Genomic DNA, 21,114 nt, shown 5'->3' with positions numbered 1-21,114 from the left:
GTTGTAAACCATTTTTTTTTGTTTGTTAGGAAAGTCCCTTGCATTATATACCATAATGCTCTTACATTGAAGTCAAAAGCAAAACAAATAAATAAAAAACAAAAATCTGTACAGAGTATAGTAATTTTTGAATTTTTAGAGAGCATGCAATTCCAAGAATATACGAGTGGTGAGTATGATATTGGATACATTTTGCAAATTTATTATATGAGGATGACCCTAAACGATGTATGATGAGCCTCTAAATTTTTTCGTCAATTCGGATTTGTGCATGGAACAACCAAGGAATAAGTATATTTCTTGTTCCCTTGCTAATCAATACATACCTCTGCTAGCTAGCCTAACCTCACTCCATCAAATTCATTTCCAATCACCAATGTTGTTTCTTTTCAAATATTTTTTTTACAACGATATATATATATATATATATATATATATATATATATATTAATTCCAAATAATTGATGTAACAAAATGTAATTAAAGTATAACAAAATCTCAGAGACCAGAGGTAAATGGCACGGATGCAGAAGCCAACCATGTTGGGCCAGCAAGGAGGCCATGATTGTAAACTGTTATGCTTCAGCTGGGCTTGTAATCACATGAAAACTAGGCCATTTTACTCTATTGCTAGTAAATGCTCCAAGCCCTTAATTTTGGAACTCCCCATAATAAAGTGTATCTTGAGTAAAATCAGAATCACCCCATGGAGACCAACCCAATGGGTTAACCAAGGTGTCTATGAACGTTTTGATGACCGCAACTCTAGAGTATTGTTGCCATGACCTACCCAAGAAAGGAGTGTTGCTAGGTGCACCCAGCATTTTTGCTGGTGCACCCAGCAAAATTTATAAATGGCAAAAATGCCCCTGGCTTTTTATTTTCCTTATAAAAGCTTTTTTTTCGGAAATGCACACAACTCCATTTTTGTTCACTATTTTTCTCTGCTTTTGTGTTTTTCTTGCGGCATTGTCTCCAGTCCGTGGGTTCATTGTGAACGGTTAGATGCGGTGTAGGTGAAGGTACCAATGTTGAGCATTGCGTTGGTTGTCGGCGGCATCCGAGGTACGCAGAAGGTGGTGCTGCTGTCGGGAAGGTACGAAAACGTTACGGATCAAGTTGATTCGGAAGTCACTTACAGATCAACTTGATTAGGAAGTTGATATGGTTCTCTTCCGGGTCAAGTTGATCAAGAAGTCACTTACATATCAACTTGATCCGGAAGTTGATATGGTTCTCTTCATGATCAAGTTGATCCGTAAGTTACTTCCGGATCAACTTGATCCAGAAGTTGGTATTTTTAAAAATATTTAATGTTTTTGTAATTATATTAATAATTTGTTTTAAATTATTAATTTGAGTTAGTTAGATGGACGAAGATGAGTGGATGTATGAAATAATGTCTGAACAAGCGGATATGGATTATGAAAATGAAGAAGCATGTGGTGCGAATGAATCACATGTTGATTGTTCTGATGCGTTCAATACTTCTCAGGTTATAATGTTAATGTTTTTCACAAATTTAATAAAATGAATATTAGTAGAAAACTTAAGCTATGTGGATTGCTTTGTAGGTGCTTGAGTGCCGAGAGGATGTTTTGCGGTGGGTTCGATCTGTTGCTCATGAAAACGGATTTGTGGTGGTGATTTTAAGGTCAGACACAAACACAGGTAGTAGAGGAAGGGCTACGTTTCTGTTAATTGGCTGTGAAAGGAGTGACGAGTATAGGTGTAGGAAAAAAGAATTTATTAGAAGAGACACTGAGACTAGGAAATGTGGGTGTCCCTTCAAGCTTCGTTGCAAGCCAATGGTTGGAGGAGAAGGCTGGATGGTGAAGTTGATTTGTGGAGTGCATAATCATGAATTGGCCAAGTCATTAGTTGGACATCCATATGCGGGGCGATTGACTAAAGCTGAAAAAACACTTATTACTGATATGACGAAGTCCATGGTGAAGCCAAGAAACATTCTGCTAACTATGAAGGAACACAATGTCAATAGTTGTACGACCATTAAACAGATATACAATGCAAGAAGTGCATTCCGTTCTTCCATAAGAGGAAGCGATCTTGAAATGCAACATCTGATGAAGCTTCTTGAACATGATCAGCATATTCATTGGCATAGAATAAAGGATGAAGACGTGGTCCATGATATCTTTTGATGTCACCCTGATGTAGTGAAGTTAGTCAATGCATGTAATTTGGTGTTTTTGATAGACAACACCTACAAAACAAACCGGTACAGACTCCCACTACTCAATTTTGTTGGGGTGACATCGACTGGGATGACATTCTCTGCCGGTTTTGCATATGTGGAGGGTGAACGCGTTAATAATTTGGTCTGGGTTTTACAACGCTTTCGAGGCCTTTTTTTAAAGCGTGATGCCCTCCCTGGAGTTATTGTTACTGACAGAGACCAAGCATTGATGAATGCAGTGAAGGCTGTATTCCCTGATTGTAAAATTTGTTGAGCAGCTTTCACATAAACAAGAATGTGAAGGCCAAATGTAAATCACTAATTGTGCAAAAAAATGTTTGGGATTATGTCATGGATTATTGGGGATGTCTGAATTATTGTCCTTCAGAACAGCAGTTTGATGAATGCCTGAAGAAGTTCGAAATGGCTTGCGCACCTTGGCCAATGTTTCTTGACTATGTCAAGGAAAAATGGATAATACCACACAAGGAAAAATTTGTTTCCGCCTGGACTAATAAGGTGATGCACTTAGGAAACACAACAACAAACAGGTATGAAACTGTTCAACTATTTCTATTAACGTTGATGAATTGATGGAATTGTATTATTGTATATGTTTATTTTTATTTGTGTATTTGAAATGTAGGGTTGAATCTACTCACTCATCTTTAAAAAGATTGTTACAAAATAGCCTTGGAGACTTATGCAGTGTGTGGGATGCCATGAACAACATGATTACATTGCAACACACGGAGATTAAAGCATCATTTGAAACAAGTACACATGTCGTTGGACATGTGTTCAAAAAAACCTTATACAGGAGGCTTCTTGGAATGGTTTCAAGGTATGCTTTAAATCAGATTGCTGCTGAATTAGAGCGTGTTGACTATGCTGGCAAGAATCCCTCAAGTTATGGTTGCATGGTGAGAACCACACTTGGTCTTCCTTGTGCTTGTGAGCTATCCAAATATGTTGGTGGTTGCATCCCACTGGGTTCTATCCATATGTTTTGGATGAGACTAAGTTTTTCAGACGAAGGATTATCTGAGCTTGAAGTGAGCATCAAGGCAGAAATAGAAACAATATCCAAAAGATTCAAAGAACTTGATGTTTGTGGAAAGTTTACTTTGAAGACTAAACTTTGGGAAATTGCATACCGTGATCAGAATTCGATGTGTCCTCCTCCAGCAAAGGTTAACACAAAGGGGGCACCAAAGAAAGCTATGAGCCCATGTTGGACCAGTTTCAGCCCATGTTGGACCATCATCATTCTTCGATTCGGTTGCTCAGAGGATGATGCCCATGTTGGACCAGTTTCAGCCATTTATGCACAACTTCATTGATAAGATTGTTGATGTCAAAGCTGATGGTAACTGTGGATATCGTCGGTTGCCGGTTTATTAGGTATGGGTGAAGACTCTTGGTCGATGGCCTGTAACCATCTGCTTAAAGAACTTGCCAAATTCTTAGAAGACTATATCAAGCTCTTTGGTGGCACGGAGAGATTTGAGGAATTAAGGAGTCACTACTTGTTCATGGGTTAACCAAGGTATGTAATTTATGTATTTTATTTTTAAGACTTAACTTTGAAATTAAGTTTGAGGTGTATATTTGTTTCATTCAGGTGACTACGGATAAGTGGATGGATATAACGGATACGGGACATGTCATTGCATCAAGGTATAACGTAATCGTTGTATCCTTGTCTAAACAAGAAAGCACAACATTCTTTCCTCTTAGAAGTCAACCGCTGGCAAATTCTTCATTGCATTGTATAATTTGTATCGGTCATGTGTGTTGGATCAAGTGGCCTCGGAATAATTAAGAAGGGGGGTTGAATTAATTATTAATTTGTCTTGACTAGTTAAAAAATTATCCTTCTTAATATTACTAGATTCAACTAGGCTTTTACTACAAAGTTAAGAAAGTAAAGAACAGAAACAAAAACTTAACCAAAAGTAAAAGCGGCAATTAAAAGTACACAGCGGAAAAGTAAAGAGTGTAGGGAAGAAGAAGACAAACACAAGATTTATACTGGTTCGGCCACAATCCGTGCCTACATCCAGTCCCCAAGCAACCCACGGTTCTTGAGATTTCTTTCAACCTTGTAAAATCCTTTACAAGCCAAAGATCCACAAGGGATGTACCCTCCCTTGTTCTCTTTGAACAACCAAGTGGATGTACCCTCCACTTGAACTGATCCACAAGAGATGTACCCTCTCTTGTTCTCAATACAACAACCCAAGTAGATGTACCCTCTACTTGTACCACAAAGGATGTACCCTCCAATGTGTTTAGATAAAGAATTCTCAAGCGGTTAGTCCTTTGAATCTTTGTAAGGGGAAACAAAAGATATCTCAGGCGGTTAGTCCTTTAAAATCTTTTGTTTAAGGGGAAGCAAAGAATCAAAAGAATTCTCAGGCGGTTAGTCCTTTGAATTCTCTTGGAAATAGAGAAGGGAGACACAAAAGAATTCAGGCGGTTAGTCCTTCTATGCTTTTGCCAAAGGGAGAAGTGAATGAAGAAGAATAGCACAAGTTTTTGAACTATGAACTTTTCTTGGAAGAGAATGTATTGAACAAAAAATCTTAGAAAGAAGTTGAGAAATGAATCAGAAATTTTTGTAAAAACTTGTTATGAAATTCATGCCATGGTCACATATTTATAATCATTTGATGACTCGAGAAGTTTGTGACTCATGACAATTTCTTTAAAACTAGTCACCTTTTAAAAGTTGTGACTCTTTTGAAAACTAGTCACTTAAAAAGTTGTAACTTTTGAAAAAATCTTCAGAAACAAGTCACTTTAAGAATTGTGACTTTTCGAAATTTATTTTTTCGAAATCAGTCACTGGTAATCGATTACCATCAAGGTGTAATCGATTACACATCAACAGATGCAACTCTTCATGTTTAAATTTTGAAAATCAAAAAGTTTAGAAACTCTGGTAATCGATTACAAGTATTGTATAATCGATTACATAAGTTTAAAATGATTTGAAAATGTTTTATCACTAGTTATGACTCTTGAAATTTGAAATCAAACGTTTTAAAATATTAGTAATCAATTACATGATTATGGTAATCGATTACAGCTTTGTAAATCTGTTTTGAAAACAATGCTGGCTACTGGTAATCAATGACTACCTTCTGGTAATCGATTTCCAGAGAGTAAAACTCTTTGGTAATGGTTTTGTTAAAAATTCTTGTGCTACTCAATGTTTTGAAAAAAAAATTTAGTACTTATCTTGATTGAGTCTTCTCTTGATTCTTGAATCTTGAGTCTTGCATCTTGATCTTGATTGTTCTTGAATCTTGATTCTTGAAACTTAATTGAATCTTGAAACTTGATTATTCTTGAATCTTGATTCTTTGAAACTTGATTCTTGAAGCTTTGGAATTTGCTTAACTCTTGATTCTTTGGCATCATCAAAATAATCTAGGAAGTCATTGCTTCCACAATGTGTATGGAAATCATTTTGTTGAGGTACATTGTAGATATGAACTATTTTTTTTATATTTATGCAATGAGTTTTGTAGGATTGAGTTAACACTTTTTTCGCATGTACAACAAGTTTATTTAAAAGAACGTTGTCCCTTACCGCCTGTAGCATAGTTATGGTCTAGCAATTGTCATCCTCAGGCAAAGCTGTGGCCAAATCCATATATTAGTAGAATCAGCATTACAAGAGCTTCATGATGTTCAAGAGAGACTGTGTTGACATAAATGATGATTGAACATGTAATTTATAATGACTGATCATTTTGAATTGGATATTCACATTTATGTGTCTTTGTATATTTGTTATGTCCACAACAAAATTATTACTTAATTCTAAAAAAGCATGTATGATATATCATTCTCTGAGTTGACAACACATTGTGAAAAAACGTGTATGATAAATTATTGTCTGCATTAACATAAAGCGAGTGAAAGGACCTTGCACAGCATGACTACACATGCAGATCTAATGCAAGCTAAAGCATGTCACGTCATTGGTGTAGTTGACAACACATACAAAAAGTATGTGCATGCGTATTTTTAATCTTTAAAAAATGCAGCACTGATATTAAAACTCATCTATAAAAAACCACAAGTTTCAGTCGTAACCCAACTCTTACAAAAAACTATGGCATTCTTGGGAGAGACAAGCAGTCAGACAGTTGTGAACTCCACATTAGGTTTTATTTTTCCAAATGGATCCATTGTTCACAACGACAGTGGTGTTTCCTTTCAAGCTTCCACTCCAGTTCCCATTCGTGTACCTAACGGGTGTGATTTTCAAACGTTAAAAACCAAAATACACAATACCCTTAAGCTAACCAACAAGCAATTTTTGGATGAAATTTACTATCGACAGCCTTTCACATATGCAAGTAATCAATTTCGGTTTCAATGTATGCAACTGAAAGATGATGCTGATGTTAACACAATGTTAATGTGTAATCATGAATTTTCGTTTGTTGGTCTGATTGAGTTATTATGTAGCATTGCTAGAACCCCAGATGGTATTTTAAACTTACTTCAAACCACTATGACCCCTACTCATGATGCCCTGCTATATTACAATGGGAGGTGGAACATGTCATGCCAAAATGAGTTTGTTGGTTACTCGTTCACAGGAAAAAATCCCAAAAAAGTTTAACATTCCCACCGGATGTACCATGGATGAACTGAAGGATTTGATCAAGCAAGTTGCGCCTTCTTGGATTCCCCCTTATGGTAATGATGAAACACAAATGGTAAGGCGAATGTTTTTTCGGAAACCAATTCACCATGAGTATTCAGAAAAAGTTATAAAATTCGAAATATTTGAACTCAAAACCAATGATGACGTGATGAAGGTGTTGATTGAGTCTAAATACTGGAAAAAGATTGAGCCAATAGAAATTTTAGTTGTTTTCAGTAAACCTGTACCGAAAATGAAAGACGAGTTATCCTTGTCGCAAAATTAGCATGAATTAGTTGTAGTATTTGATGCAAATTTAATTTCGTTCGACTATGTTGAAGTTAATGTACTATTTGAATTTATGTATCGCATAATCGTTCTTTTTTTTTCTGGAAATGGAAGATGAGTTGTCGTTCTCTATTAAATTTTTTATTTTTTTTTTAATCATCCCATTCGTTAGAAAAAAAAGATTTCTCATCAATTTGAAATTCAGTTAGAAGTTAATTAAAATTTGATTAAAAATTATTTTTATTAAAAATCAAATTCGTGTATTATTCAAACAATTCAACCTTAATTTTTATATTAACCATTTGTATTCAATCATTTGATTAACTTAAAGGAATGCTTAGATTATAAATAAATAAATAAATATATAAAACATAGATTCAAGTAGAACTAAAATAGTCTATTTTAGAAATAAAAATATTTACAATTTTTTAAAGGAAATATTTACAATTATAAAACCTATACTTTATTTTTAAAAGTTAAAGCTATGCAAAAAAAAAAATGAAAAGTCAAAATTGAAATTCTAAAAATTAAAATGAAAAGCATTATATTTGATAGCCATGATCATGATCAGATATAAACATATTAATTTATTGATTCTCTTTTTTTTTGTAATGTATGTTCATCATAATTTTTCTCTTGTTTAAGGGGGTGAAAATATTCTAGAAAAAATAAACCTATAAGTATATGGATTATATGCTACTTGGAGTAAATAAACTACACGTTGAGCTTAATTTTGACTGTTTTAGTTGATGAGCCTATCATTAGTTTGATTTGTTATTAATTTATTTTGTCGAGCCCTTGCATATTTAAAAAAAACATATTTAATAGGCAGCGAGTTGATCACAATCCTATAATTATACCTAGTATAGCGATAATTAAATTTTAAAACATTTTTAAAAACATGCTTTTCAAAAAATTATATAATAGGCAGCTTGTTGATCACAATCTTAATATCATCCATTAAGCTAGATTAGGCAAAGGGAATACACATTCAATGGAAATAAATAAAACTAACATTACTAATGAAAATAAATAAAACCAACATTACTAATGAAATGGGTCCAAGTACAATAACTTATATACATCGTGATGCAATCCTACCCCCCAAGGGCATTGGATAGAAGACTCCAAGAAGATTGGGCAAGAGATGCAAGAGAAGGCACTAGGGTTCTCATGAGCCTTAGGGTAGATTTCGGGCCCATGGGCTAAGTATGAGCCCACTTATCTTTGTAAATATTAGATTAAGGTTTCATTATTTTTGGGCCTTTTATTTAGGGCTCCATAATGTAGGTAGGGTACCCTAGAAATATAGGATTTTTTAGCCCTTGTATTTTAGGGCACCTAGACTAGTTTTTGTATTAGGGGTAGTTTTGTAATTTCACATGCACTAAGTGGATATTTGATGTGTGTGGTTGGAAATAAATTTAATTGAATTGGTAGAAGTCCAATCCAATTAAATTTTAGAGGGGGAGGTGAGCATTTGCTTACTACACCCCATTGCCACATCATATAGTCACACTTTGTGCATGTCCTTCATGCTTTTCATGCCTCATGACACCTAAGCACACTTAGTGGAGAATCTTGGAATTGATCTTGGATTAGTGGGCTGAACCATAACTAAAATTCACTAATCATAATTAGTGAAAATTTGGCTCCAAAGTTGGGCTCCACAAATTCAATTTCAAATTCAAATGAAATTTGAATTTCCCTCCAATTTTGTGTGACACTTAGGCTATAAATAGAGGTCATGTGTGTGCATTTTTTTCAACTTTGATCATTTGAATATTAAACTTCAGATCTCAAAGCTCATTTAGAGCATAAAATTTCGTGCTCTTCTCTCCCTCTCCCTTCATTCATCTCCTTCTTCCTCCAAGCTCTTATCCATGGCCTCCTATGGTGGTGAGCTTCTTCTAGACTCATCTTCTCCTTGAAGTGGCGTCTCCTCTCTCTCTTCCTTTCTCCATTCCGCTGCCATTCATCTTCCAAGAAGCAAAGGAATCCATTGATGAAGAAGATCCTAGGCCTATAAGCTCCAATGGAGCTTACATCATGTGGTATCAAGAGCATCTTCATCTAGGTGATGTTCTTTTGCTTCCTCTATCTTTTTGTTCAGTGAATTCTCTTTAATTCCTTGTTCTTCATCTTATTCCCCATGTATATCCTCCATTGTCTTGTGGTTTGGTGCTGTTTAGAGTAGATTCAAAAAAAAAATAAACCGATTAAATCTTAGATCTACACTTGTTCTTGCATTTCTATGGTTCAAATTTTGTAGATCTACTCTTGAATCTTGTTTTTGTGTTGATTTTAGGTTCTATAATTTTTCATTCATAATATTCTTGTGCTGAACCTTAGATCTAAATTTTCTTCCAAAATATTGATTAGAAAAAAAAACACAAAAATCTAAGTGTAAATCACTTAATCCATGTTGTCTTAGAGTCATGTTTAGTCATAGTAATTGTCACATTATGTTCTAAGTTTGTGTTGAATTTTATTTTGTTGATTGAATTCTATATACATTTGTTCATGTATTCTTGTCATTCTTAGCCTATCTTTTGAATTTTGAGTCTAATCCATGCATGTTATTTAGTTCATAACATGTTCTAAATCAATTCCTAGAAGTAGTCTTGTTCTTGAACTTTTTTTTTTGCTTTCTAAGTTTCCTACATGATGCCTATGATGAAGTTGAGTTGTGGTGCTGAGTTGTGGCTGGATTTGTGAATCAAAATAAGTCTTAAGCTCTCTTTAATTTTGTTATTCAAGATAATTGAGCATAATCAAACACAAATTGTAACTATCCAAGCCTTAAGCAACATAAACACTACTCTTGATTTCTAGGTTGAAATCGCTGGTGCTGGCAGCTTGAACATACGAACTTGTATAAATTACTGGGAATTGGTCACTACGTTTTTTGAGCTGAAACTTTTACTGAATTTTCTAGACATCTGGACCAAAATTATAAAAAAAGAACCAAGCGATTTGGATTAAAGGAAAAAATAATAAAAATCTCACAAGTTGGCAGAAAAATCAGTGTCCAGGAAAAAAAAAAAGAAAAGTGAAAGGAAAGCGTGCTTGTTGTTCTAGCTCAAAATTTGTTCTATAATTGGTGCCTATTTTATACCAATCCTAGTTCTGAAATTTCAATTGAAAATTATTGTGAAAACAAGTGCCAAAACTAGAGGTTTCTTGAGTCTTTTTTTTAGAGTTTTTCTACTCTACTTTAGAGCCATTCTAGGTTTCTCTTTGAGTCCTAGCTTGCTTTTTTGTGCTTTTCATTGCTTTAATTGTTGAATAATCCTTGGAAATCTGTCTTGTTAAAACTCTATTGGTTTAGCTTTCATTTCATTTTTTTGTCTTTGGTTATTGCTTGTCTCTTTGTTTCCTTGCTTGTGAGTTGCCATATAGGGAATTGGAAAGGAGGATTGGTGCCATATCTTGAAGAATTTGAGTCAAGAAGCAAGGGGCCAACCACCTTAAGAGCTATTGGACTAAGAAGCACTCCAAATTGAGTGAAATACTAAAGAGAGAATAGCCACCACAATTGAGGACTTTTTTTTTGTAATTTTGTAATTGACAATTTGTTTTGCTTTCAAATTTTGTAACAAAAAGGCCTTTCATTGGAAGTAAGTTGGGAGCCTCCAATAGGTCACCCTACTTCCATTTGTGTGTAATAGTTTTAGGCAATTTTCCCTTAGGATAGTGAGTGTTTTGTTGGGAACCTTAAATGAGGTCATCCAAACACTCTTAGGATCTGCCTAGTTTGCATTTCTTGCACTTTAATTTCTTGCTTACTTTCATAGCTTATTTCCTTTACCCACCATTGTCAAACCGCCTAGATAGCTTGCCTTTTACCAATTAGTTTTTACCTTATCTTTCACACCTCTTTTAGTGTTTATTTTGGCTAGTTTCAACCATAGTTTCTTTTACCTTTTTTTCAAACCCCCAACAAGAAAGAATCATAACTTAGGAACCAACATGAGTCTTCATTCTTCATCTAGTGTTAATGGTGAGGGTTCTACTCCTAAGGGCCCCTTGTATAAGATATTAGATGAGTTGAGATCCCTTAAGTTGTGGAAAGAAAAACAAGAGAGAAAAGAAAAAGGTATAAAAAGAGTGGAAGAAATAAGTCAAGATGAAAGAGAGAAAATAAGAGAGGAAGAAAGAAGAAAAATAATGAAAGAAATGAAAAGGGAAAAACATGCCTCCTATAGTAGTCATGACTCTTGCAAGAGTTTAAGTGAAGAACTTAGCGACTATTATAGAGGGCATCATAGTTCACATACTAAACATCACTCCCAAAGAAGAGAAAAGGATAAAAGGCCTCAAGAGGTTAACATTAGCCTCCCATATTTCCATGGAAAAGATAATGTTGAGGCTTACTTAGATTGGGAAATGAAGGTTGAACAACTCTTTGCTTGCCATCATATTAGCGAAGAGAGAAAAGTTCCATTGGCTACCCTTAGCTTTCAAGGGTATGCCCTCTATTGGTGGACTTCCCTTGTTAGGGAACATAGGATTCATGGGGATCCTCCAATAGAGTATTGGAATAATCTTAAGAGTGTCCTTAAGAAGAGGCACATTCCCTCCTACTATGAAAGGAAGCTTATGGACAAGCTCCAAAGGCTTAGACAAGGGAGTATGAGTATTGAAGAATATAGACAACAAATGGAACTACTCCTTTTAAGAGCTGGACTTAGGGAAGAGGAAAGAACAAGCATAGCTAGGTTCCTTAGTGGACTTAATATGGAAGTGAGGGACAAGGTTGAACTCCTTCCATATAGGGACCTAGATGAGCTAGTCCAACTTTGTATAAGAGTGGAGCAACAACTTAAAAGAAAGCCTTCTTCAAAATCTTATGGCTCTCACTCTTATCCAAGGAAGGACCAAGCCCATGGAATTTTGGGGGTTGCACCTTCAAAACCTAAGGAAGATAAGGGTAAGACCATAGAGAAATACACCCCTAAGACTAGTTCCCAAGAAAGGACTAGCAATATTAAATGCTTCAAATGTCTTGGGAGAGGTCACATTGCCTCTCAATGCCCCACAAAGAAAACCATGATCATGAGGGGTCAAGACATTTATAGTAGTCAAGAGGAGACTACTTCTTGCCCTTCCTCTAGTGGAAGTGAAGATGAAGTAAGGGGTGGAGAGTCTAGTGAGGAAGTCTACCCCCATGAAGAAGGTGACCTCTTAATGGTTAGAAGGCTCCTTGGAGGTCAATCGTGTGATCTATCTCAATCCCAAAGAGAGAACATCTTTCATACAAGATGCAAAATTTTAGATAAAACTTGTTCTCTCATTATGGATAATGGATCTTGTTGCAATTGTTGTAGCACAAGATTAGTTTCCAAGTTGAACCTCACTATCATTCCCCACCCAAAACCTTATAAACTTCAATGGCTCAATGAGCAAGGGGAAATGATAGTTAATCAACAAGTGAATGTACCTTTCTCCATTAGGACATATAAGGATGAAGTTAATTGTGATATAGTTCCCATGGAGGCAGGAAATATTCTTTTAGGAAGGCCATGGCAATTTGATAGGAAGATAATTTATAATGGCCTAACTAATGAAATTACCCTCACCCATCTTGGCATTAAATTTGTGTTGCATCCTCAAACACCTTCACAGGTGGCCAAAGATCAACTAACTATGAAAGATAAGAGGGATGAGGAGGAAAAACTAGAAAAACAAAAGAAAAAGAAGGATAGTAAGGCCTTGTCTTCAAAGGCCAAAGGGAAGGGAAAGGAGGTAAACGATTCCTCCAAGAAGATTGTTAAGAAGGAAAATCATTTTGCAACAAAAGGTGATATTAAAAGGGAACTCCTTCTTAAACAATCTTTCTACCTTCTCCTATCAAGGGAAAAATCTCTTAGCACCGCTATACCTCTTGAGCTTGAGGTTATTCCTCAAGTAAAAGAGTTGTTGGATGAGGGTTTGGTTCGCAAGAGCTTAAATCCTTGTGCTTTGTTGGTGCCTAAAATAGGTATTATTAGGCACCAAATCCCTATGATAGGTGGTATGATGAATATGTTGAGAAGTGCAACACTCTTTTCTAAAATCACTCATGCACCCAACATCTTCATGGTTTGTGTACATAGGGACTCATTAGGTAGGTTTGTTCTTATTTTTTGTTTCAATGCAAACCTAGGTGCTCATGTGGGACACCTTAGGTTGGTCGTAATTTTTTGTAGGAATAATCAACATGAAAATAAAGAAAAATGTATGTTTTATTCCATTACTTTCCTTAAATTTTTAAATAGTGATCAAGGGCTTCCCATGGACCCTAAGAGAATAAAGGTCATTCTTGAGTGGCCTACCACACCAAGTATAAGGGAAATTTGGGGCTTCAATATCTTAGCAAACTTTTACAAATGGTTTGTCCCATATTTTTCTATACTTGTAGCACCACTCATTGAGTGGGTGCGGAACTATATTCTCTCATGGGAAGATGGACAGGAAAGGGGTTTTCAGTCCTTACCGTACTCTAACATACCCAACATCACCAATACATATGTTTTTATTCTTTTTACAGGTGTTGAGGAAAGAATCCATGAGATGCAAGGGATGCAAGAGAAGATTGGATAGAAGACTCCAAGAAGATTGGGCAAGAGATGCAAGAGAAGGCACTAGGGTTCTCATGAGCCTTAGGGTAGATTTTGGGCCCATGGGCTAAGTATGAGCCCACTTATCTTTGTAAATATTAGATTAAGGTTTCATTATTTTTGGGCCTTTTATTCAGGGCTCTATAATGTAGGTAGGGTACCCTAGAAATATAGGATTTTTTAGCCCTTCTATTTTAGGGCACCTAGACTAGTTTTTGTATTAGGGGTAGTTTTGTAATTTCACATGCACTAAGTGGATATTTGATGTGTGTGGTTGGAAATAAATTTAATTGAATTGGTAGAAGTCCAATCCAATTAAATTTTAGAGGGGGAGGTGAGCATTTGCTTACTACACCCCATTGCCACATCATATAGTCACACTTTGTGCATGTCCTTCATGCTTTTCATGCCTCATGACATCTAAGCACACTTAGTGGAGAATCTTGGAATTGATCTTGGATTAGTGGGCTGAACCATAACAAAAATTCACTAATCATAATTAGTGAAAATTTGGCTCCAAAGTTTGGCTCCACAAATTCAATTTCAAATTCAAGTGAAATTTGAATTTCCCTCCAATTTTGTGTGACACTTAGGCTATAAATAGAGGTCATGTGTGTGCATTTTTTTCAACTTTGATCATTTGAATATTAAACTTCAGATCTCAAAGCTCATTTAGAGCATAAAATTTCGTGCTCTTCTCTCCCTCTCCCTTCATTCATCTCCTTCTTCCTCCAAGCTCTTATCCATGGCCTCCTATGGTGGTGAGCTTCTTCTAGACTCATCTTCTCCTTGAAGTGGCGTCTCCTCTCTCTCTTCCTTTCTCCATTCCGCTGCCATTCATCTTCCAAGAAGCAAAGGAATCCATTGATGAAGAAGATCCTAGGCCTATAAGCTCCAATGGAGCTTACATCACATCGAATATCAATATCAAATATGTAAATAAACTACGCCTGATCTGTGCATCGTCTGTGTCGAGACATAACATATACTAGCTGGTCCTGTGTGGCACTCCTAGCCATCCTGAGGCATTCTTCGAGCACCTCATGTGTCGATGAGCCTGGCGTGACCACCCCTAGGCTCAGATGGCGCTGCAACCTCTCAGCAATCTCATGACAAACTTCATGTTAAATACAAAACAAACAGATTAGACAAATTATGAAAATATTGACGTAAATGACGTAAATTATTAGTATTACTTACCACTGCATGTCTAGGCTCGTCCACAGCGGGCCTTGCAGATGTCAATGGTGCTCCTGGCTCCGGCACGTGAGGGATATTTGTCTCTGGGACCTGAGGGACGACTCGGGGTTACGGAGCATGACCATCTGGCAGAGGATCTAATGCCTGGCCTGGTGTCATGAAAGGATGCAAAATGCGGAAGAAACAGTCTATGTAGTCGCTGGCACACTGACCTGGCACAATGCACACCTCACTTGTTGCAACAATATGATCCGAATAGTGCATCCACCTGTCATGTATATCATCATACGACATCCATGAATCGACAGGCGGAGTAGGAATGGTCTGGGTGTATCCAAACTGCCGCATGACCCTCTCTGGTCAATAATACACAGCAACGGGCCCCCAGCGCAAGAGACCGGAATAGCATGAAATCATATGGAAGTTGCGAACCGGTCGGTGCTCCCTATATGGGATCCAACAGACATCTAGAATCCAGAGTTGGTCCAAGCGCTCCCTATACACTGGTGTACATATGCTCTTCATGGTCATCTTCATAGCAATCCACCTACAGGCACGCAGTGGATCCTCGTCGTAGTCCGGATTAGCAGTGGACTCCGCGACCGAGGAAAAGTGCTCATATATCCAGCACTACAGAGGTAACATGAAAATCATAAACATTAATAATAAAAGTATAAAAAATTTAAAGTTAAACATTGTTGAACCTCAACGAATCAAAAACATGTTTGTTACCTGTAGCAGCATGATGTAACCGCCAAGCTGTCGGTTGGTGCTGATAGAAGCATCGTTGAGGTGGTCGTACATATGGACCAGCACAACTACTCCCCAAGCGTACCTCTCGGTCTGACTGAGATCACGAAGGGCCTCCAAATACACAACATGAACATTGGTTGCACTCTTGTTAGCAAAAAGAGTGCAACCTAGTAGATGAAGAAGATATGCACGAGTCGTAACTGTCCAATGACCTGCCTGACATTGACTCTCACAGATATCACGTACCCATTGCAGGCGTACGTACGGTCCACGACACTGCACTGTCTCAGCCTTGGCAGCCTCTGCAGAGACCATCAATAAGTCCACCAGCATCTGTACCGCATCATCCACGTGCAAGGGCTGAAAGGCATGCAAGTCGCCAACCACAGGCAAATGCAGAAGAGACAAGACGTCGTCTAGCGTGATCGTGACCTCTCCCACAAGGAGATGGAAACTAGACGTCTCCTAGTGCCACCGCTCGACAAACGACGACAAAAGTCCCCGATCGCCAGTGTCTATCGAACACGCGATCAGAGGACTTAGTCCCGTCCCAGCTACTAGGCCCTCAATGGCAGGGACAGGCCTACCTAAACTATGGACCTTCCTCCCGTGAGAGGATAACTTCAACTCAGGATGCTCCTGAATTGAAGTATAAAGGAACACACGATTTGTTAACATCATCATTTAAAGGAAAACAAATTTCAATGATAAAGTATAATTAACAACTAACTAAAATTCAATATTATAAATACCTCTCCCATCCATACGCTGCCTGCAACGTGATCCGCATACTGGGTCAGCAAAGATGGGTCACTCAGACCACCCAGAAATCCCTCAAGCTCATCCTCAGTAACCTGTGCGCCTGTGTGTGCAGGAATGTCTGCCCTTGTGTCCTCTACATCACCTCCTGCCATCGGCTCATCCGAAAATACGTCAGCCTCTGTCGCAGGGACCACTGGCTCATTGTGCTCAGTAGTGACAACTACTCTCTGCCTGCGCGCGGATGCGGTAGGCCATCGACGCTGCGGAGCATCATCAGAATCATCACGATCTCCTCTGTCCACACCTCTGCCAGTAACGTGACCTAAGGCACGACCTAATCCTCTAGTCCTAACCATGATCTGCAAATGAGTACCACAAATTCCATCACTGATTCCATTCACTCAAATTTCATTGGTCTAACGCAAATTTCATTGACTCAAAGTCATGCAAGTTGTCAGGATTTAATTGAATGTAAGGCTGTCATTCACTCAATTATTTATTTTAAAAGTTGTCAGGATTTCATAAGATGGGAATGTAAAATACTGGGATGTTGCATCACATTCATCATTTTTTTAATTATCTTCATTTGTGTGCATTAATGTTAAAATTACTCTAAAAACCAAAGTTTTTATTCATGTGCATGTTTTGGTCTTTGTAACAACTATTTGTGCCAATAACAAGTTACTTCTATGACAAAGTCTGCACATTGTTTCTTCTTTTTAGGACAAGTCTAATGTTTAGATTTAAAAGCTAACATATAATAGACAAAGAACACTCAACCTCAAACATTTTGGCTCAAATCGAGCTTCATATAAGTGCTTCATTCAATTTTTGGATCAAGCTGACCTGGGACCATTAGATAACTAAACACCAAAATATCTACCATATAAGAAAGGATTCTTATGAGCATTTTCTCAGATCACAGAAACTGAAGTTGGTCCATGTGATATTGTTAAATGGTTAAGAAGGGTTGGTTTAGCATGTTTAAGAAGATCTTTTATGGGACACACATTCCTCACAAGAGAAGGTAAAATGTTATGCCTCTTTGACTAAAATTCTTTTTCAAAAAATTGTGCTGCTCAAGAGACATAAACCCCCCTTTTTTTTCATAAGGAGAAAAGAAGAAGGCTTGGATATTTGGGAGGGTTAAGACCAAGAGATTGCCTTCAATTACAACTCGAACTAGGCCAAGATAACCAAATTGTTGTGAACTAAATATATTATGCATAGTAAACCAAAAATGTAGTGTCCATAGTAAAATTTAATTAAAACCAAAAAAGCCCCAACAGGTTCCAAGAATATAATATACAACATCACAGTTAACAATGCTCTTGCTAAATTGACAAACCAAATTGTGACAACAATCTAATAAGAATCATCCAAATTACAGGTATTATTTAATCTTCTACCAATGTAATACACAATGTTGAAAAAAAGATTCTATAATATATAAAGTACATACAATTCAGACTTCAAACAAACACCTTGTGAGAAAGAAACTCAATCCACCAACTTAATGAGTAACCTGCAAATTTCAGAACAAAAAGACACCAAATTCAAATGTTATTGTATTCTACAAATAATCCCCCAAATTTCAAAGTATTATAAACTTAATCAACTAACCCTAAATCCTAATTTAAAAAAAAAAACTCACTATTTTCTAAATATTTCCCAATTTTAAAAATTAAAGATGAAACATACAGATCAAGTTGATCCGTAAGTTGATCCGTAAGCTTCTTCCGGATGAAGTTGATTCGGAAGAAGCTTACGGATCAAGTTGATCCGTAACTATCATCAACCATCTTACGGATCTAGTTGATCCATAAGCTTCTTCCGGATCAACTTCATTCGGAAGAAGCTTACGGATCAACTTGATCCGTAATCTTCAATTCTGCTCACTACTTTTTACGGATCACCTAAAAAACGTTTAAGGATTAAATAACAACACCGACAATCAAAGACGAAGAGCTGCTTACCTCGACAATGTCGACGCGAAGGGAGAACACCACCCTCAAAATGCCTGGGTTACTCAACACCAACAAGCACCACGTTCGCAGAACACAGACTCCAGGCGTGGAGGAAGAAGACGATGCTCACGGGGGGAACGCGGCGCGGAGGACCTCAACGGTGGGTCAAGCTTTTCTGAAACCAGCAACCACTTCACGCAAACAAAACGAAAGGAAGAAGAATGCGACTGAGGTGAGGTCAGGGGCGAGGAAGGAGACCAAAACCACTTCACGCCAGCAAGAAGAAGAAAAAATGGTGAGGGGTCACAAGGAAGAAGAAGGCCAATGCGAGAGGGAGGGAGGGAGAGAGATGAACCATTTTTTTTAAATTAAGCCAGGGGTACAAAGGTATTTTTGCATCAACTACTGGGTGCACCAGCAAAAATGCTGGGTGCACCTAGCAACACTCCCAAGAAAGTGTTGTATTTGCCAACAACGGGCCTGAGGTGTGGTGCGGCCCGGATTTAAGAGTTGTGGATTGAAATTCTGGTGTTTTGGAATGGGTCGCCTCGACCTTGAGCTGTGATCATGTTGGCTTGGCCGTCTAAGGGTTTTCTTGCAACAATGTAACAATTTTGGAACACCACCGCGGAGTTACCAAAGATGAAGTCCATTGTGCCGTAGATGTAGCATGGGCGGTAAAATTGTCGTTGTGCATGAGCCATGAAGGTGTCCTGGTATCCTATTATGGCACACCGGTAGAAGACAAAGAGGTCTGATTCTGAGCGGAGTGCCACGACTTGACCCTTGTGAGGACCGACGATGTTTTGGAAGGTGATGTCGCGTGCAATGAAGTGAAGGCCATCTATACCTGAAATTGAATAATTACATAGTATTGGGTTAGAAGTTTGCCAAAGCCATGTACTATACAAAAAAAATGGTGTACATTTAGGTTGTGAACACTGATTAAGAAACATTCAATTGATACAAATTTAAACTGAAATATCCTTAATTTTTTAACTACTTTTGTCATAAATTATTATTCACTAACCACCAATGAAAATACATTCTCCCATCCACCAACTTATTTGTATGACAACTGTATCTTTTCAATACAAGTATTAAGATCTTCTTAATTATGTCTAGGGTATTGTTGCAAAAATAGTTTAGAAAAACTAAAAGAACTATTGTTCTAAAACATAAAAAGCTAAAAAGATCATTGTTTTGTTTTGGAAGGAGGGACTAGGAAGTAATAACTATTTTTTAATACTTTATTTTTAATAATGTAAAATTCCTGTGGATTCCATTCTCTATTTGTTGAATTTCACTCTTAAACTAGTGTGACTCACATTTCAATCAATAGAAACACTATATTAAAAAGAATGTTAGAAACTATTCTATTAGCACTCCTTTAATCAAATATACTAATAAGTATTAGAAAACATATTCTGATTGATAATGAGAAATAGAAAGAAGATGGAATATCACTTACCAGCAGTTGCTGAGCTATAGGTGGTATAACCATCTTGAAAACTTCTGCCACTCGTGGTTATGGTATTTCTCAACCCATCGCCAACCAGCATGATGTTATCATTGTGCACAGCAACATCAATATTCTCTCTATACACCCCTTTCTTCACATGTATCACAAACCTCATCTTCAGTTTCCTCTTTGCTGCAGCATTGACCGCATCTTGCACGGTCTTGAAATTCCCAGAACCAACTTGCCACCACAACATGTGCCTTAATACACGTTTGAAAGTTCGTGAGAGAAGTGTTGAGCCATGTTTGCGCATCAACTGATGAACAGTTATGCTTCCCGTGAAAGCATTCAAGGGTGCGGTTGAGGTGGAAGATGGTTTTTCCAAAGAGCTTCAAACAATCACCATGTACGGTTCTGTGGTTCTTTGTTAGCATGTTGTTTTGGTCATTGTCATGTGCTTCTTTTTGCATGATGAGGGCTTGATTTAAGGCATTTTGAAGAAGCATTTCCTGGAAGATAGTTTTGTGTTTGATTTGGAAACGATGGCTCTTCATTTGAGTAGTGTAGTGGCACAGTGTGTGGGGTTAGGTTGCACCACCAATCTATATTGCTGGTTGAAGCTGGTCCCTCTTCTTGATGACGAGGCTATTGCGAAAATTAAAGATAACAATAGGAGTGTGAGAAATGTTTTTGTAAGGGTCTCTATTTCTCCTGAAGAATACAAATATATAAGAATAAAAAGACTGAAGAAATTAACAATGAGAGTTGTAAGTTGCACTTGCAAGTTGCACCACAAATAATCTTTTATGTTTCTGGTTTATTATGGTTTTGGTAATGAGATGTTACTTATATATATTTCTTGGTTGGATGTGGAGTGTGGAATCGGCAAACGTGTGGGCTGAATTGAAAATGATAGTGAAGAATGACAACAAATTCAAACTGCGAATGCAATTGCAAGAAAGGATGAAAGGAATTCAATCTTATCAGGTAGGAAAATTAATATTACTTTAATTGCTTGAATTAGTGCAATTTAGGGCTTTCTTAATCTGTTGTAGAGGGCACAAGTCTAATTGTTATCTTTCTTTTATCAGCAAAGAACACATTATTTTATATATCAGATAGGATTAAAAGGGGTACCCAATCCATACAATAGTGGTTATTTAAAGGTTCATTAGACCAATAAAAAAAAAACTCAAATTCCTTGGCCTTAG

General features: G+C 37.0%; 2 pseudogenes; both read right to left on the bottom strand.

Moving 5' to 3' along the window:
• Nucleotides 1–650: 650 nt before the first annotated feature.
• Nucleotides 651–20,646, bottom strand: LOC114408121 (annotated as a pseudogene).
• LOC114408038 lies at nt 14,704–16,830 on the bottom strand (annotated as a pseudogene).
• Nucleotides 20,647–21,114: the final 468 nt, after the last annotated feature.

The sequence above is a fragment of the Glycine soja genome, chromosome 4 (genome assembly GCF_004193775.1).
Source record: "Glycine soja cultivar W05 chromosome 4, ASM419377v2, whole genome shotgun sequence".
In the NCBI taxonomy this organism is placed as follows: Eukaryota; Viridiplantae; Streptophyta; class Magnoliopsida; order Fabales; family Fabaceae; genus Glycine; species Glycine soja.
This window is presented reverse-complemented; position numbering and strand designations above follow the sequence as displayed.